The sequence below is a fragment of the Equus quagga genome, chromosome 4, assembly GCF_021613505.1.
Source record: "Equus quagga isolate Etosha38 chromosome 4, UCLA_HA_Equagga_1.0, whole genome shotgun sequence".
NCBI classification, from domain to species: domain Eukaryota; kingdom Metazoa; phylum Chordata; class Mammalia; order Perissodactyla; family Equidae; genus Equus; species Equus quagga.
Window position 1 is genome coordinate 37962767 of NC_060270.1, and position 17249 is coordinate 37980015.

The window sequence follows — 17249 nt, forward strand, 5'->3', positions numbered from 1 at the left end:
AGAATGCTATAAGACAGAATTTCAGCACACTCAGAATCCTAATATAAATGTTTATTATCTTAATATGCTGTTGCTAGAGAGAAATGCAGCTGTATCAAGTCTTTAAAAATATGTATACTGTTTGACCAGCAAGTCCCTTTCTAGCAATGTATCCTAAGGAAATAATCAGGAATACGTGGAAAGATTTATCTACAAAGATGTTCAATGCTGTATTAATAGAAAATAGTTCTTTATTGATAGTGCCACAGAGGGGATTCCAACTCCCAGTGACTGTGTGTACAGCAGAGCCAAATCCTACCTGGTCTTTTTGCACCACTGTCTCACCTTCTGGCACTATGTCAGACAATGCTCTGCTGCTATTCAGAGAGGTTTCATGGCCAATTTTTTTGGAAGTGGGTGGCCAGGTCCTTCTTCCTAGTCTGTCTGAAGTCTGGAAGCTCCCAGAAACCTGTCCACCATGGGTGATCCTGCTGGTATTTCAAATATTGGTGGCATAGGTTTTAGTATCATAGCAACACGCAGCTGTCACAGTTATATCAACCAACAGATGCATGGTTGGTGTGGTTCCTAGCCAGGGAAAGAAACTTGGTCGCGGTGGTGAGAACACCGAATCTTGACCACTAGACCACCAAGAAAATACTTAAAATAGGAGCCGGCCCTGTGGCCGAGTGGTTAAGTTCACGTCCTCTGCTTCAGCGGCCCAGGCTTTCGCCAGTTCGGATCCTGGGATCCTGGGTGCAGACATGGCACCACTCATCAGGCCATGCTGAGGCGGCATCCCACATGCCACAACTGGAAGGACTCACAACTAAAAATATACAACTGTACACACTGGTACAGGTAGCACAGTTCCCACGTAAACTTCTATTAAATGTTTTTTACCTCTTCATATAAATTAGCACTTAATCTTCCTGAAGTCTAGGTGACAGGATTTTCCCAGGGCAGATGTACACTACGCTATTCTAAGTACTTAGGGAGAAGTACCTAGCTGTAACGACATCTGAAAGATACCTACATGCTTGCATTTTGTACAATCTTTTCTCTACCATTCCTCTCTCCGTCCTCCAATTTTGCAGGTAAAGTCAGAGAAAATTCAAGCAATTCCATCAGTTAAATGGAACAAAGACTCAAGTAAAACAAATATTATTTTTATCTGGAATCACTAGGTGGGGATTCAGAGGCAGTATGCCGATAGGGAAATCCCAGCTGTGGGCATGTAGACTGTGCTGACTTTTAAAATGCTAAAATGACTGAAAGAGTCATTTTGATCCCCTCTAAGAATCCTGGCAAAAAATGAAGAAGTTTTTGGAAATCTACCAGATAAGGCTTTAGGAACTATTAAGTGCCAGACCTGTGTACTGACTGTGTTATGAAACCACGGAGGCTTTATTTCTTTAAATGCATTAAAAAACACAATAGAACAAAAACAACACTAATCTTTTTTTTTTTTTGGCTGGGAAAGATTTGCCCTGAGCTAACATCTGTTGCCAATCTTCCTCTCTCTCTCTTTTCTTCCTCCCCAGAGCCCCAGTACATAGCTGTATATTCTAGTTCTTCTATGTGAGCCACTGCCACAGCATGGCAAGTGACAGACAGTGGTGTGGTTCTGGGCCCAGGAACCAAACTGTGGCTGCAGAAGTGGAGCGTGAAGAACTTTAACCACTAGGCCATCAGGGCCAGCTCAACAGTAATCTTTTTTTAATGCTTACCATGTCCTGGCACTTTCTAAACTCTTAATATGGATTATTTAATTTAATCCTCATAACAACCTCATGAGGTTGGTACTATAATTAACAAAAAGGTTGGTTTACAGGCTTAGGACTTTATATAGGATGAAGACAGATTGTTCTAAATAGGCAGGATCTATTTACAAAGTATATGACAGACTGACAGGGATAAACTTTACCCTTACTTCTAAGTTTAAAAACTAAACAACAGAAAATTCCAAGTATACAAATATACATGCAATTTATCTTCTAAATGTGTAACGAGGGTGTGTAATGTAATGAAATAGTTATGGCAATGGAAGCTCATGTAGAAGGCCTATTTAAGTGAACACACACAACAGTAAAAACAAACCCAAGAGAATGCTTACAAATGGCTGGGTTTTGGAGCACTGTCAACAAAGTAACTACCAGATATTTACTCAATAAAATTAGTTTCTCTTAAATTTGAGGGAATATTTGTCTACACATATGTTAGCGTGCAAGTAAGCTAGATTTTGACTTATAATCTAATTACACTTTGCAGGTTTTAGGTATCAGATGTGTCTGAGAACAAATAAAAGTTTCATTTCATTTTGTTAATTTTAATACCTAAATAAATAAAATTATATCTGTTTAAAATATTTTATCATTAGTTTTAAAATTATCACTAACCAAAAAAAGGAGGGGTTTCTTCCCACTTCTTTTAAGATTTTCCTGATTGCTTAGAGAGTTCACATTTGCCTCACTGCAGGTCATCTGACTTCTTGGGTAATAACTGTCCATGCATGTGTGTGCACGTCCACGAGCACATGCACATATACACAGGTTAAAATTTAAAAATTAGGGGTCAGCCCCGTGGCCGAGTGGTTAAGTTCGCATGCTCCACTTCAGCGGTCCAGGGTTTCATTGGTTCGGATCCTGCGCACAGACATGGCACCACTCGTCAGGCCATGCTGAGGCGGCGTCTCACATGCCACAACTAGAAGGACCCACAACTAAAATATACAACTATGTATTGGGGGGATTTCGGGAGAAAAGCAAAAAAATAAAAAATAAATTTACAAATTAACTCATAATACATAATATCACTTCCTAATTCCAAGCTCCTATACATGGGCAGTAGCACAAATCTCAAACATGATTTTAATTTGAAGTTATCTCAATAACAGTTCAGTATATGGAAAGCTATCGCCCATAGAAGAAAGATCACTACTCTGCCCGAATGTCAATTTTCTGTTGTTGAAACTGCAAAAAGTTCAAAGTATGTAATATCACAAGTGATAAACATTCAATTATGATAAACATAAAGAAACTGTGTTGATATGGCATATAACTCATAGTTTAATCTTACTGCTTTACTAATCTAAATTCAAATTATGGTTGAATTAGTCATAAGTCAGCTTCCCAAATCAAGAATTTATTCTTAAAATAAGCTCATTTAATTTAAATTCTTACTGCATTTCAGGTTCAAAAATTTCATACAACCTATTCTTTTTGACCAGTGATATAATTACTGGCCTTAACAACAACAAAAATTTTGAGCCTTCTGCCTCCATACATTTTTATTTTCTTAAATGACAATGTGTTCAGAATGCAAAACAAAATAACATACTGCAAGAACTAAGAATTTCCCTTTGGGCTAAAAGGGACAAGTTGGAAAATATAAATGAAAATTTACTCTGCTTTCTGTATCTAATAATCTTACTCTATCTGATATTCATTATCTGGTATCTTACTATATCTGTATCTGATAAATTTGGAGATAGCATATTGAGTAAGTTAAGTATTAATATAAGGCTGATTAAAACTTGATAGGAGGGGCCAGCCCCGTGGCCGAGTGGTTAAGTTCGCACACTGAGCTTTGGCAGCCTGGGGTTTTGCTGGTTTGGATCCTGGGCGTGGACACAGCACCGCTCATCAAGGCATGCTGAGGTGGCGTCCCACATAGCACAACCAGAAGGACCTACAACTAGAATATACAACTGTGAAATGGGGCGGGGGGGCTTTGGGGAGAAGAAGAAAAGAAAAGAAAAAAAAAAAGATTGGCAACAGATGTTGGCGCAGGTGCCAATCTTTAAAAAAAAACAAAAAACTTCATAGGAGTTACAGGTCTGTCTTTTTATGCTCTTTTCTGCCCCTTATTCTCAGAGGTAGTCCCTTGATTGTTGACTGACAAGGTCTTCCACTGCTTTTACGCAATGTAAAACTGAAAATCCTGGATTATAACAGCTATATAATCACCTGCTACTACAAAGCATTCAACGACAAGATACTCATTTACTGCTTTGTATGTAGGAGAGACTATCTCATAGACTGGGGCTGTTTCCTTCCAAGTAGCTTTGGCCTGGCTTTATGAACATCCTCACTTCCTCTGGACTTTCTCAGAAGTCTCCCATTAACCCATCTCCACAACAGTGTGAAATATAAACTCTTCCTATTGATGACAAGCTAAAGGATTTCCACAGGAGGGTCTGAGAAATTTGAGATGCATTTCAAAGTGTAAGTTTTGGGCTTCCAGATGTCATTTACTAGCCTCTGTTTTCCCATTTTACACAAATAAAGTATTGTATTTTAACTAGTAATGGTTAAAAATGTAAAGTTTAATCACATCTCAAAGTACAGTATCTAATATAGGTTCAAGATTTATCATAAATGAACTCATACAAAATCAAGCAAACAAAACAAAATTAGATTGAATTGTTCTAAAAATTCAGCAAACCTCAAAGCATCATTATTCCCATCAGGACAAAGTAAGCAACTAAGCAGGCATGTCTGGACAAAACAAGAGGAAAATGTTTGTTCCAAAGAAACAGAATGACTGAAAATTGTATCTAGATAAGTTGGCAGATGCGAGGGTGATCAGACCGTCACGTCAATGACTGACTGCCAGTCACATGATTTGTTCAGAAAAGCTGGTCTCTCTTTTGCTCCCTCATCTCTTCAGGAGCTTTATTGCTGGAGCTACACTCTCACTTGAAGATTTTTCTTAACAGAAAGATTCTTCTGGTTAAGGGTATCGAGGGTTTATTCCCAACTGCAGAACTCACAAATGCTGTAGAACTATTTTCCGATTGCTAAGTAGAGTTAAACTTACATGCTGTTGGCCTATGTCCCAGAAAAACGAACAGAGAGAACTTATTTTATTGTCTCTAAGATTGAAGAAAAACGTAGAAGAGGGACTGAGGATGTCAGGAAGGAGTAGCAAGGAGTGGGTAAATACTTTATTTGGTAATGGCAATGACAGTGACAATGCCTTCCTTTATGATCTTGAGGTTAGAATTGGTCCCTCCCTGTGACTCTGAGTGGTCTAAGTGACCCCAGGTTAAAGAAAGGAAAATGGTTTAGATTCTCTAATGACAATGTTTAGATAGTTTACAAATATTATAAATATAATACCTTCTTAGCATTTGCTTGATCAAAGCCCCAGTCAAAATATGTGTTGTTTTAATTTCCAAACCTAAAATAAATGGAGAATAGTGACATATAAATCAGATATGAATCACTTCATGTATAGTTGGCATTATTTACCAATATGTTGAAAAAAATTTTTAGTAGATATCAGTTTCTCACTGGAAGTTCAGTTTTGCACAGAAAATCAGTACCGAATAACAATTCCTTAAGGCAAATTAATAATTTTATGCTATTTTACATACATACAAATTAGTTTCCTTATTTACCAACTTCCTTACTTGACAATTTTATCCTGAAGTAAGGTTTCTTGAGTGAAAGATGAGTAAACAAATATTCGTGTCAACAGCAAGCTAACTGTGGCATTGATGACACCATTTATATCCTGTGATAATTCTGCCTTGGATATTTGAAGTGTGTCTGGTAATTGATATTTCATCTGAGTTTGAGGCCATTAAATAATTCTGAGTTGGTCTATCAATACTACCAAAAGCAAACAATTTCGTCACTATGTTTTATATAACTATGGAATCAATTTGAGAAAATCTCAAGTATTCTGGGTAATTCAGGAAAAAAATTTCATTTGTTAACCCTTAGTTATCTAGATTATCCATATAGACTCTCCAAGATTTTCAAATAATTATTTTTCAAACTTTTAATATATAAATGAATATTTCTTCTGCTTTGTTGAAACTTACAGACTTAGTACCTGTAAAAACAAACCAATTCAGCACAATTCCTTTTTAATTTTTTTTTGGTGGAAGGGGAGGAGAGGAATGCTTAAGAGAAAATACTAGAACTTTGAGCTGTGCGGAGAATAGGAATAGCATTTAAACACAAATGGTTCTGGTTTCTGGCCCAGATATCTATAAATAGAACTCATAAATTCTTAACAAGTTTAGGCAACATAAAAGGTCGATTCTGAAAACCAAGTTACAGACTACTGATTTTTTCTACATATATACACAAACACTATCACATATATATACACACAAACACCCTGATTATACTATGATTGTGAGGTGACATATCTTACATGTTTTCTTTTCCTTTTTTTTTTTTTGAGGCCCTGACCTAACTACCGCCAATCCTCCTCTTTTTTGCTGAGGAAGACTGGCCCTGAGCTAACATCCATGCCCATCTTCCTCTACTCTACATGTGGGACGCCTACCATAGCATGGCTTTTGCCAACCGGTGCCATGTCCGCACCCAGGATCCGAACCGGTGAACCCCAGGCCGCTGAGAAGCGGAACGTGTGAACTTACCCACTGCGCCACCAGGCTGGCCCCTCTTGCATGTTTTCTTACTTGTCAGTCTAACATGGTAAAAAATATTTCAACTTGGTCAAATTAGGGAAATGTTAGTCCTAGCTAAGTAAGTGTTTCTTCCCAATGGACAATTAAGGTCCTGAGCCAACACAGAAATTTAGGACAATTCAAGGAACATTTATAGAGAGCTTACTCTCTATCTGGCACTGGGGTCACAATATTGGATTCAGATCCAATTTTAGACTCTGTGAGACTGGTTAAGATTAGCACCAAACAAGAACTCCAAGACTGACCTAAAATAGATTTAAATTGTCAGTGTTTTTCTAGCAGAAAACACAGGTGCAAATTGGAATAGATTCTCTCAGGACTGATCCGGTCTAGACTTATTCCTTAAAGAATAGAAGGAGAAGGCAATTCACCTGGGCATTTTCTGCAAGGTTTTGAGGTAATACTTACCAGCCTAACAGGTAAAGACAAGGAACAGAGGAGGTCAGTGTACCAAGTCCAAAGGAGATATATAATATCAGAATTGATCTAGAGTGTAGCTGTACTGCAATCAAGCTTATTTTTCCTTTAGAACGCAGAAATCCTATACAAAGAAAGAAGTTACTATCAGCCTTAAAGACAGTATGGATTAATGAGGGGCTTATAAAAACTAATAAACACCAGAAAGCAAAGGAAACCAACAACATTTGACTAACATGGTCCCTACAACTTGCGGGAGTGAACTGCCACATGCTATGCTCTACACTAGTCCATTTTCTCAAATTTAACTTTGAGTAAAGAACCACATAGCAGAGACAACAAAAAGACTAACCACAAGACGTTTATGTTTAAAGATATATAGTAACTCAAAAGAAGGAAAGCCAGAAAACAACTGCAACATAGTAGATTATTTTAAAATAACTAGAAAATTACATTTAACATGGTACTACATAAAACCAAGCAGTTTTTATAAATTTCAGATATTTTCACATTTTCTCAAAAGCTAATTTATTTGCACCATTCTATTTAATGACCACTTTTTAAGAATTATAAATTTACACTCTTTTCAATTCAAAGCTTTGCTCTTGAAGCAGTGGTTCCTGAACCAAGTTTTATAATGTTATATTTAATAAAGTCCAGTCTTCAAGCTGCTATTTGCAACATTTCTAATTTCTTCATGGGGCCATCAAGAACATATTTACCCACCGTAAGATACCAGAAACCAACTAAAATCTGAAATTTGTTTGTCTAGAATTATAGCAACTAATAATTATCCCTTGTTTACTAGAACCTCAAGTGGTCACCACATTATGACTATGACTAACAAAAGAAAGAGAAATAAGAGGTATCTGATGATGAAAAATTTAGGAGTGCTTAAACAATGTGTCAGACTAAACCATATGGTTCTAAAACTAAAAAAGAATACTATCTTCTCCCAAATCACAGAACAAAAAAATCAAATTTATCCATTCAGCGTTTCTTTCCCGTGCCTTAAAACTTTTGGCTACTAATACTTCCCAACTCCCCAAAGAAGAAAAACATTGTTAATCATCAGACATCACACTAGTATCAAGCTGCCTTATTGAGCATGCTTCTCATTAGACTTAACATGTAAACTTCAGGTCATTTGGTTTTATCCTGCTCACGTTTCTTTCAGGTATTTAATACACTGTTTTATTTTAAAATCGAAAGACCTATAGATATATCATACAGTTATATTTTCTGCTACAAAATTGTTTTTGGTTCTCTTACTGGAATTAATTAAATCTGCAAAGACAGGACCCAGCGCTCTGCCACTTGAACAAGTTTGAGATCCAGTATTTTAGATGACTTCTATGTATAAAATTTAGTGATTTCTATTTATCTTACTGACGACACAAATTAATTACAGAAATAACTTTTAGAAACCATTGAGTAAAGCTGAGTCACTTTTAAACATCAACTTAGTAGTCTTTAAGATGTGCCAAATGTTGAAAAATTGTAGCCCTCGGGTGTCGAATTTAGACAGTGACAAACTCTTCAATTAAAAAGTTAGTTTAGCTATTGTGTTTTTAATAGGAGAAAGAACAGGGTTTTAAAATGTCAACAGTTGTCAAGTAGCCACACATTCTTTATTTCAGTCACAACAGAAATAGGATTATACAAAAAGTATTATTCATATACTTATGAGGATATTTTATTTAGATTTTTTATTATACAGTCCAAAGCTAAATATTTATTGAAAAAAGCCCCAAATTTCTAGTAAAAGTATATAAGAAAACAACTGTAGTCACTTATTTAATAAATAGTATTTATTTTTCACAGGCTTTACTTTTGGGTTTTAATGAAATGGCAGAAAAACAAGAAAGTCAAAACAGTTTTTTGAAAAAGCATTAAGGTTTTAGTAACTTGGACAAAAGCCCGGAAAGTCTACATTAAAGCTGATAGCCCTAACAATATTTTCTTCTTCTTGTTTAAAAACTAAGTCACAGACTTCATCTGGAGAAGCACGCTTCTGAGTGGTGGTTTTATTTTTAAAAAAGGTTAGAGGTTTGCATTTTGTACTTATTTAGAGATGTTAAATGCCCTCAATGCACAAGTGATGAGGTAGTTCGAGATCACAGAAGCTGCTCCTACTGGGGTAGTCATCTCCATTTGAATTTTAAAAATATATTAATAATGCATAACCAATCAGAATTGCCCTATTCAATTCCTGCTTCACCCAGGGAGTTCCATCCACCTCCTACAGAAGTGCTTTAAGTCTTGGGTGAATTCCTATAGACTCACAGGAAGAGAAAATCTGATAAAACCCAAGTACCCTATTAACTCAGGAGATCAGGAAAACCCCATCTTCAGCATAGGATGGTCAAAACGGTTGTTCTACTAGATTTTATTACTATCATCTTAATTTACAATTTTAAAACATATTTGCAATTCACTCTCACAAATCTTGAATTACCATGGGGATTAATATATAAAAAGTGAACCATAATTCCCGAAACAAGGAAAACAACTCATCTAAACTAGGATATAGAAGAATCTCTACCTTTTAGGAGGATATCCTCAATCTATCTTTTTTTAAAAAGCAGAATTCTAACTTTCTATTTTAGTCGACAAGAGGCAGATTTTAACCTATTTTACGTGACTAATAAAAAGCAGCCTCAGCTGGTGGACCTAAACAGTCTAGCTGCAACTGCTAAGACGCGATTTTTAAAAAGCTGCTCAAGAAAGCAAGTGATTAATCATTAAGATCCACTAAAATTAATTGTGAATAGTCACCGCCTGGGGGAGGAGGGCTGTAAGGCACCCTAAAACGTGGCGTTAAGGTCCTTATATAGCTATTTAAGCCTTGCTTGAAGGACAGGCAAGCACACCTTGGCGTGAAGACTTCCTTCCCACCCTCCCGGCAGATAGGGGACTCCAGTTAAACGTGGCGACCTCCCCGGGCCTGGACCGCGGCCGCCGGCCCTGCGGGCACAGGGCTGCCCACGGGCCTTGGCAGAGACCGCGGAGCTCCCGGCAAGGCTCGGCCTCATGCGAGTCCTCCTGCGCGAGAGCGCGCGCCGCCGGCTCCCCTCCGGCCGCAGCGGCTCGAGAAGCGAGAGCGCGCGCTCCCGCGCGTCCTCCAGATCACCTTCAAGGGGGCGGGGAAGAAATGCCTGGACACGTCCACCTAGCGACAAGACACTCGCCAATAAACACTCGGAACTCGCCCCGTCGTCCCGCCCACAAGCTGCCGCAGGCGCCCAATCCCCGCCGCGTTAACACTCTTCGCCCGGAGCGCCCAGACCTTGGGGGCGGGGACCTTAGGAACTAAATTAAGGAACCGAGTCTTGAAGGGATAGGGAGGCGGGGGGGAGGGTTAGGCAGGGACTCCGCCGGCGGAACGCCCGCTCCCCCGCCCGCCCCGGCTCCCCGGGGACGGTCGCTCCAGGGCTGGCTTCCCGGCGCGGGCCCGGCCGCGATCCGTGGTAAACAAAGGCTGGCGGGGGGTAGGGGCGGGGGTAACGGTCAGGTGACAGTGCCCAGGACATTTCGCAATCGCTATAATGGGCTTCTCGGGCCCGTAGCCCTGGGACCCACCTTGACCCGGTCAGTCCAACTCGGCAGAACCAAAGGTCGCCCCTACCAAACTGGAAGGCTTGATCTGAGACCTTCGCATTCTCAGTGCTTCCTTCGATTAAAAAAAGAGCAGCGCCCCGTTCGAAGCCCATCGGCACCATGCGGGACCTGTCTGCCCAGCCTAGTCCCGCCAGCTGCCGCCGCCCCCGAGGGGGCAGGGTGACCCGCACCTGCCACCCCCAGCCCCGGCGGCCAGGCCCCTCCCAAGCCGCCCCCGGCGGGGCGCGCCAGCAGCGCCGCGGTTCCGGGGCGGTAGTGCCAGGAGGCGGGGGTGCCCTCCCCTCAGGACTGTCTTTTCAGAGCCGGGGCTGAAGACGCCCAGGGCATCTCTGGAGACCCCCTCGCCCCAGGCAGGGGCCCTGCAGCCCCAGCCGCAGTCTCTCCTCAGACCCCTAGTCTGGCCCCGAGAGGCCGGCTGCCGCTGGCTTCCCTCCTGCAGACACCCCCGTGGTCGTGCCCTCGGCCACCCCTCCGCCCCCGGCTCTGGCCGGTTCCTCTCCTTTCGGCCGGTCCCGGAGCTGTCATCCCCGGGTACCTCTCGGCGAAGGCTGGAAACGGCCAGCAGCGGCGGCCCCTGCAGTCCCTTAGCGGCCGGCGGCGCAGCGCTCTCTCCAGCGCCGGCGTCTCCTCGGGCCACCAGTCTCTGCCGCAGCTCACAACAAAGGAAACATGTGACCGTCGGGGCCAAAACACTGAGCGTCAGCGACCCCTGACCAATCCGAGGGGGTGCCCCCCGCCCCGGGGCACCTTGGGAGATGTAGTTCCCACTCTGGGGCGACTGCCCGGGCCACTTGGGTTTCCCGCTATGGGGCGGGGTTCGGGTGCGGGCGTGACGAGACGCAGCCCCAGGGCTGGTGAATCGGAAACATTTTGTTTTAGGTAGAGACAGGATAAGGAAATGCATCCGTATTAGGAGCCTAGTGAGAAACCTGAGTCGTATGTTTATTGCCACGTCCCAAGGCAGAAGCACATTGTCAAGAATTCATAGAATTTGAGACGAGGCTTAGAGATGTTTTTATTTGACCCCTTGATATACAATCAGGAAATCTGAGGGCCTGAGGAGGGAAAGGGATTAGAACCCTGGTCGCGAGACGGCGCAGGGAAACTGTCTTTCTCTGTAAATATGTTACTGTCACCTGCGTCAAATCCTAAATTATCTTTTTATTTTAAACGTACATACAAATCAAAGTTGTCGCAAATTCCTATTTTCCAAGGCACATAGATTCCCCAAAGGACATTATTTTGTCTTTCTGTTTCTGCAAATATTTTTTTCAAGGATGGGTATACCACCTGATTTTGAAACATTTAACTAGTTTTTGGTTTCTTTCTTTTTTTTTAAAGGTATGCTTTTCGGTGAGAAAGATTGGCCGTGAACTAACATCTGTTGCCAATCTTCCTCTTTTTTTCCATTTTTTTTCTTGTCTCCCCAAAGCCCTAGTACATAGTTGTATATTCTAGTCGTAAGTCATTCTAGTTCTTCTTGTGGGATGCCTCCAGAGCATGGCCTGATGAGCAGTACGTGGGTCTGTGTCCAGGATCCCAACTAGTGAACCAACCAGTGAACAACCAGACTGATGAAGCACAGCCTGAACTGAACCACTCGGCCACAGGGCTGGCCCCCTAGTTTTTGCTTTCTGATATCAGAATCATAACTTCTCTCTCTTCTATACTTTATGAATACAGTCATGCCTTTATTGAAGAGGTGTGTTGCAATAACCAGAGGTGTATATAATACAGAAGCCCTGTGTCCAGGCCTTTTAAACATGCTTTTTAGGCCTCTTTTCCATCTCTTATTAAAAATGAAAATGTTGGGGCCGGCCCGGTGGCGCAGGGGTTAAGTGTGCACATTCTGCTTCCACAGCCTGAGGTTCGCCGGTTCAGATCCCGGATGCGACATGGCACCGCTTGGCAAGCCATGCTGTGGTAGGCGTCCCACATGTACAGTAGAGGAAGATGGGCATGCATGTTAGCTCAGGGCCAGCCTTCCTCAGCAAAAAGAGGAGGATTGGCAGCAGTTAGCTCAGGGCTGATCTTCCTCAAAAAAAAAAAAAGAAAGAAAGAAAGAAAATGCCTGCCGTTCATTGAGTTTTTACTAAGCTGCCGACTCAGTGCTGGGTACTTTACATATATCATTTAATCCTCATAATAACCCAGCAAGATAGGCGTTATTATCCCATTTACAGGTGAAAAAACTAAGCCACAGAGAGGTTAAAGAGTTGGCCCCTGGTCACTCAATTACTAAGTGGTGAAACTGGAATTCACACATAGATTTTTTTAAAAAATAATTTTATTTATGTTTATATAGGTACACAATTATCTTTCTAAAAGATTATTTACAAAGTTAAATATCACAAGGTTAGTAGTGCAACAGCAGTCCCATCTCCCACCCTTCCCCATTCCTGATTCTCCAGAAGAAATTACTTTCAACTATTTGAGCTATTCTGGTATTTACTTGTATATTTCTGTGTAACGTATGGCTATTTCCTATTAAGGAAGCTGTCATCCCTGTCCTCCATCCTTCCAACATTACAATTTCTGGTTAAGCAATTAATGTATATGTTATTAAGACTGTGTACTTATTATTCAATGCTGAGTCAGATGGTATACAATTTCCTTTTTTGTTTGGCTCTTTGTTTTTCCTACAGTAGGCAGGCAATTAAGCACCCATGGGTTCTCGCTGCCTTGATAAAGTCCCAACTCACAGGCAGCGCATACAAGGTCCTTCCTGATGCGCCTGGGGCCTACGTCTGTAGCCTGAACCCACCCTCAATGAACTACCCACTGTTGCCCAAAGGACTTGCTCTCTCTGTCTCCAGGCCATTCCTGCCCATATCCTGCTCCCTACGTCTCTTATGCCCCCTCCTTCCCTTCACCCCATTCACTAGGCTAACTCCTGCTCCTCCTTCCAGGAGTCAGCTGTGGGTCCTCTCTCCTGGGAAATCCTCTTTTCCTCCCCATTGCCATGTGGGCTAGGTATCTCCCCTCTGTCCTCCCACAGCAACCAGTCCTTACCTTCTTCCCAGCAGTTATCACACTAATTGTCCATGTTTATTTACATGCCTGTCCCAACTGAGTACCCTCTGAGATCTCGCGTCACGTCTTATTCATTTTGTATTGTAGTACACCTAGGAGGTGTTCGATAAGCATCTGTTAACTGATGGAATGCCCTTCTTGAGGCTAGGGGACCTGAGAAAAAAAGTGTCTCCACACCCCATGGGATCCATTTGCACTCGCCTGCATGATGAGGTCCTCAGACTCTCTTGGGGCAAGTGGGTGCAGGGTGATCAATCACAACTCTAAGAGAGGAAGGGAGGGAGGGGACCCACAGGACAGGCAGCCCTGGAGACAGGCAGAGGCCTACTGGTAGGTGTGGGAGCTCCTCAGGCAGCCAGAAGATGAGTGGTTTCAGCATTGGTGGGGGACCCTGGAAGTTATATCCACACCATAAGTCAGTCCATGGCCAGATGGCAGCAGCTGGGGCTGGAATAGAAGCAGAGCTGTCAAGTCAAGGGGGAATCTGCTGAAATTGAGTGAGATTAAGCTGTAACATGATTTATTTTGTGCAGTGTTTACAATCCAGATTGGCCTGGTCATTTGAAGAAGGCAGATACTTGGAGTGGGGGGAGCCAGAGGGTTTTCAGACCTATTTCCTCTCCTTGCAGGGATATGGTATATTGTTCCATATTCTGTCTTCTTGCAAACATATACGGCAGTCATTGTTTTGCTCTCCAGAACATCCATGACAGCCTTTAATGTTTGAAGGTGGCCAAGCATCCATAGTTCCTCCAGCCATTCTCTTTCTTCTCTCCAGCCAGCTCCCCTTCCCCGTGCAAACAATGGTCAGGACATAGTAAATCATCACTCCCTAAACACACCAAACACTTTCAGACCTCCTTGCCTCTGCTCTTGGCCTCTGTCACTTGAAGTCCCCCTGTCCCCACTGTAGTAGAAATGTTGGTCATCCTTTAAGGTTCATCTCCGGTGCCACTTCTTCAGTGGGGCCTTCTCTGATTCTCTCCTCTACCTACTGTGGAGCCGTGCACATCTCCCACATCCTTTAGAATGTGACGCTCACCCTGTGTTTATACACAGTTCCTGAATGCAGCTGGGTCCTTTGACCAGCTATGCGCTCAGCACTTTGAGCTCTTCCCCTGCAACAAATCCAGTTACAAAATACTGATGAAAGGAGATTTTCCTGAAGATTTCCCAAAGAGAGAATTACATGGCATCTCGCACCACAAAACTCCGTAATGATTCCCTTTAAACATCTCTGCTGCCTCGCCTCAGCTTCTCCCTTGGTACCAGCTTCTCCTCTTTTCCCACCAGACACCCTCTCTCTGGGTGTCTCTCCAGCCACAGGCTTGGGTTTCCTCCCTTTCCATGATCTCTGCCTCTGTCCTCCTAGACAAACACCACCTCTCCCCGCATCTCTTTTTCTGTAATTTGCATTTTCACACTCATCACCTTTCAAACAAGAGTTCCATTCTTCAGAAGACAGAGATCATCGTAAATAATAAATTGTCCCTACGCACCCCACCCCACCCCACCCTGTTTTCCTCCAGAGACATATTTAACATCGCAGCAAGTCTGTTACACAATACCCTCTCAGAGTGTTGAGTGAAGGGAAGAGTAAACACAACACGCTATTTGCTCGTGGCACCTGAGCCTTTTCAGTCTTGAGGCCCTCCTCCTCCCCCACTTCTTCTCTGGCCAGGTTAGATGTGACTCACCTCTGCAGCCCTTTTGGAGGTCTGACTCCCTGCTGTGTGGTTACCAGGAAAGGTCTGTGTTGCCCCTCTGGAGCCGCACTCCCACCCCAGGGCAGACAGTCATGGGCCCCACTAGGCCAGCTAAAGCTTAGGGCAAACATAGTAGCATTAGGATTCAAGAAGGAAAGATATAGCTGGAAAATTTTCCATTTTGAGATCTGAGAAAAGAGGTAAGTCTTCTACCATCTGGAAAGTGAGCTCCCTCTCTCCCGCCTTGAGCTTCTCCCTCACAAGTGTAGTCTGCCACAAGGTGTCCTTCCTTACAACAGAAACAAGAAGTGAGCTCTCCATCTCCTGGCAGTGGGTGGGGAGGGGTGTCAGTCCTTGCTTTGTTCTTGAAACTGTCCTCACAGGTTGAGGTTGATGAGAAGCCAGGAGTTGGTGCCTCGGTGGCCTCAGGATCCTGTTTGTGACCAAACTTGCCACACTGGATGCACATAAGGGGCACTGGCCATCACTGTGAACCCTGGCCTCTGACTTCAGGGGGCTGCGGCAGACTTGCATCCTCCCTGCACTGTGATGCCCGTCCCTGCTCTTCGTTCTTCTGTCCAGGGACATCCAATTTCATCTCCTTCTCTTCTTCCTTAATTACTTCCCCACTAGTGAGAATTCAGGTGGCCCCTCTGGTCTCAGAAGAAACCTGATGTTTTGGAAAAATTTTGTCGTAAGTTACTCTTGCCCTGACTGCTCTATGTAGGCCTGATTCTCCCAGGGACGCTCCAAAGCACTTTTTGCGCATGACTTGCTGCAAAACCCTCTCAGGTATGAACATACCTGGAAAGTTTCTTCTGCTCATGGCGTCTGGTCACAAGCTTAGGCTAGTTTAAAAAATGACTATATCCCCTCTCTTAGCACTGCTCAGCAATTTGTCCCACAGATGGCTATGAGTCCATACAGAATTCCTGCTGCTGGCCACAGCAGACTTTGACTTCATCTCTAGTTTCTTGCTGCCCTGTGACATTTAAGAGGCATGTCCTAATTCCGACTTGATCCTCTTCTGCTGTCCCTGGCACTGCTCTCCTTCCAAACGTCTGCACTTTCTGGGAGTGTGTCTTGTCCATCTGTGGTTTCATTCGGCTTGATGGGCAGTTCTCCCAGGAATCCTCCAGCAGGTATGAAAGGGCTGGACCTGTCCAAGAATATCTGCAGCAGACCTCTGCTGTTCTTGAATGACCCCATCCAGTTTCTTAAGAAATCGTGTCTGGTGAGGCTAGTGCACCCATCTCCAGCCTGAGAATTCTCACTTAAGGAACCTCACCTGATACTGTGCTCGTTGGATGCTCTGAAGCATCCATTTTGAATAATGCAACCTCCCAAAAGCTCTAATGCTGATCTCACGGATGGTCCAAGGACCACTCTAGTTTGTGCTGTCATTTTTCACTTCTTTACATAAGCTCAGCACTCAGCACAGTCATGTCCTCTGGCTCCCTATAAAGACTCAAAAATGGATGTGTTTCTAGTAGGGCTTTAGAGTTGAAGAGCCTGAGTGCAAAATTTAGCTTTGTTTCTTGGTAGCTATATATCCTTGAGTAAATTGCTTACTCTTTCTCAGTTTTGTCATCTGTGAAAATGAGGATAAAAACGTCTACCTCAGGGACCGGCCCGGTGGCGCGGTAGTTAAGTGCGCACGTTCCCGCTTTGGTGGCCCAGGGTTCGCCGATTCAGATCCCGGGTGCGGACATGGCACCACTTGGCAAGCCATGCTGTGGTAGGCGTCCCGCACATAAAGTAGAGGAAGATGGGCATGGATGTTAGCTCAGAGCCAGTCTTCCTCAGCAAAAAGAGGAGGATTGGCAGCAGTTAGCTCAGGGCTGATCTTCCTCAAAAATTAAAAAAATAAAAAAAATAAAAACATCTACCTCTTAGAATTGTTACGAAGACGAAATGAAAAAAATATATAGTGCCTGGGATATAGTAAGTGCTCAATAACAGCCAAAATTGTTACTGTTATTATTATTGTCCTCTACCCCACAATTCTAGCTATGTCATCTTTGCTTTGTCCTTTGCTTTAT

General features: G+C 42.9%; 1 protein-coding gene across 4 annotated transcripts in view; it reads right to left on the reverse strand.

The window, feature by feature from the left end:
* Positions 1-11154, reverse strand: part of KLHL24 (kelch like family member 24) — a 41546-nt gene extending 30392 nt beyond the window's left edge. Inside the window, exons 1-4 of one of the 4 annotated variants that reach the window (XM_046659883.1) lie at positions 11004-11109; positions 10430-10520; positions 6839-6971; positions 5103-5163 (exon numbers count right to left, since the gene is read on the reverse strand). The gene's annotated coding sequence lies outside the window, so the exon portion shown is untranslated. Of the gene's footprint in view, positions 1-5102; positions 5164-6838; positions 6972-10429; positions 10521-11003 lie in introns of all 4 variants that reach the window. The other 3 variants (XM_046659881.1, XM_046659882.1, XM_046659884.1) reach the window with 3 other exon arrangements.
* Between the last annotated feature and the right edge of the window lie 6095 nt (positions 11155-17249).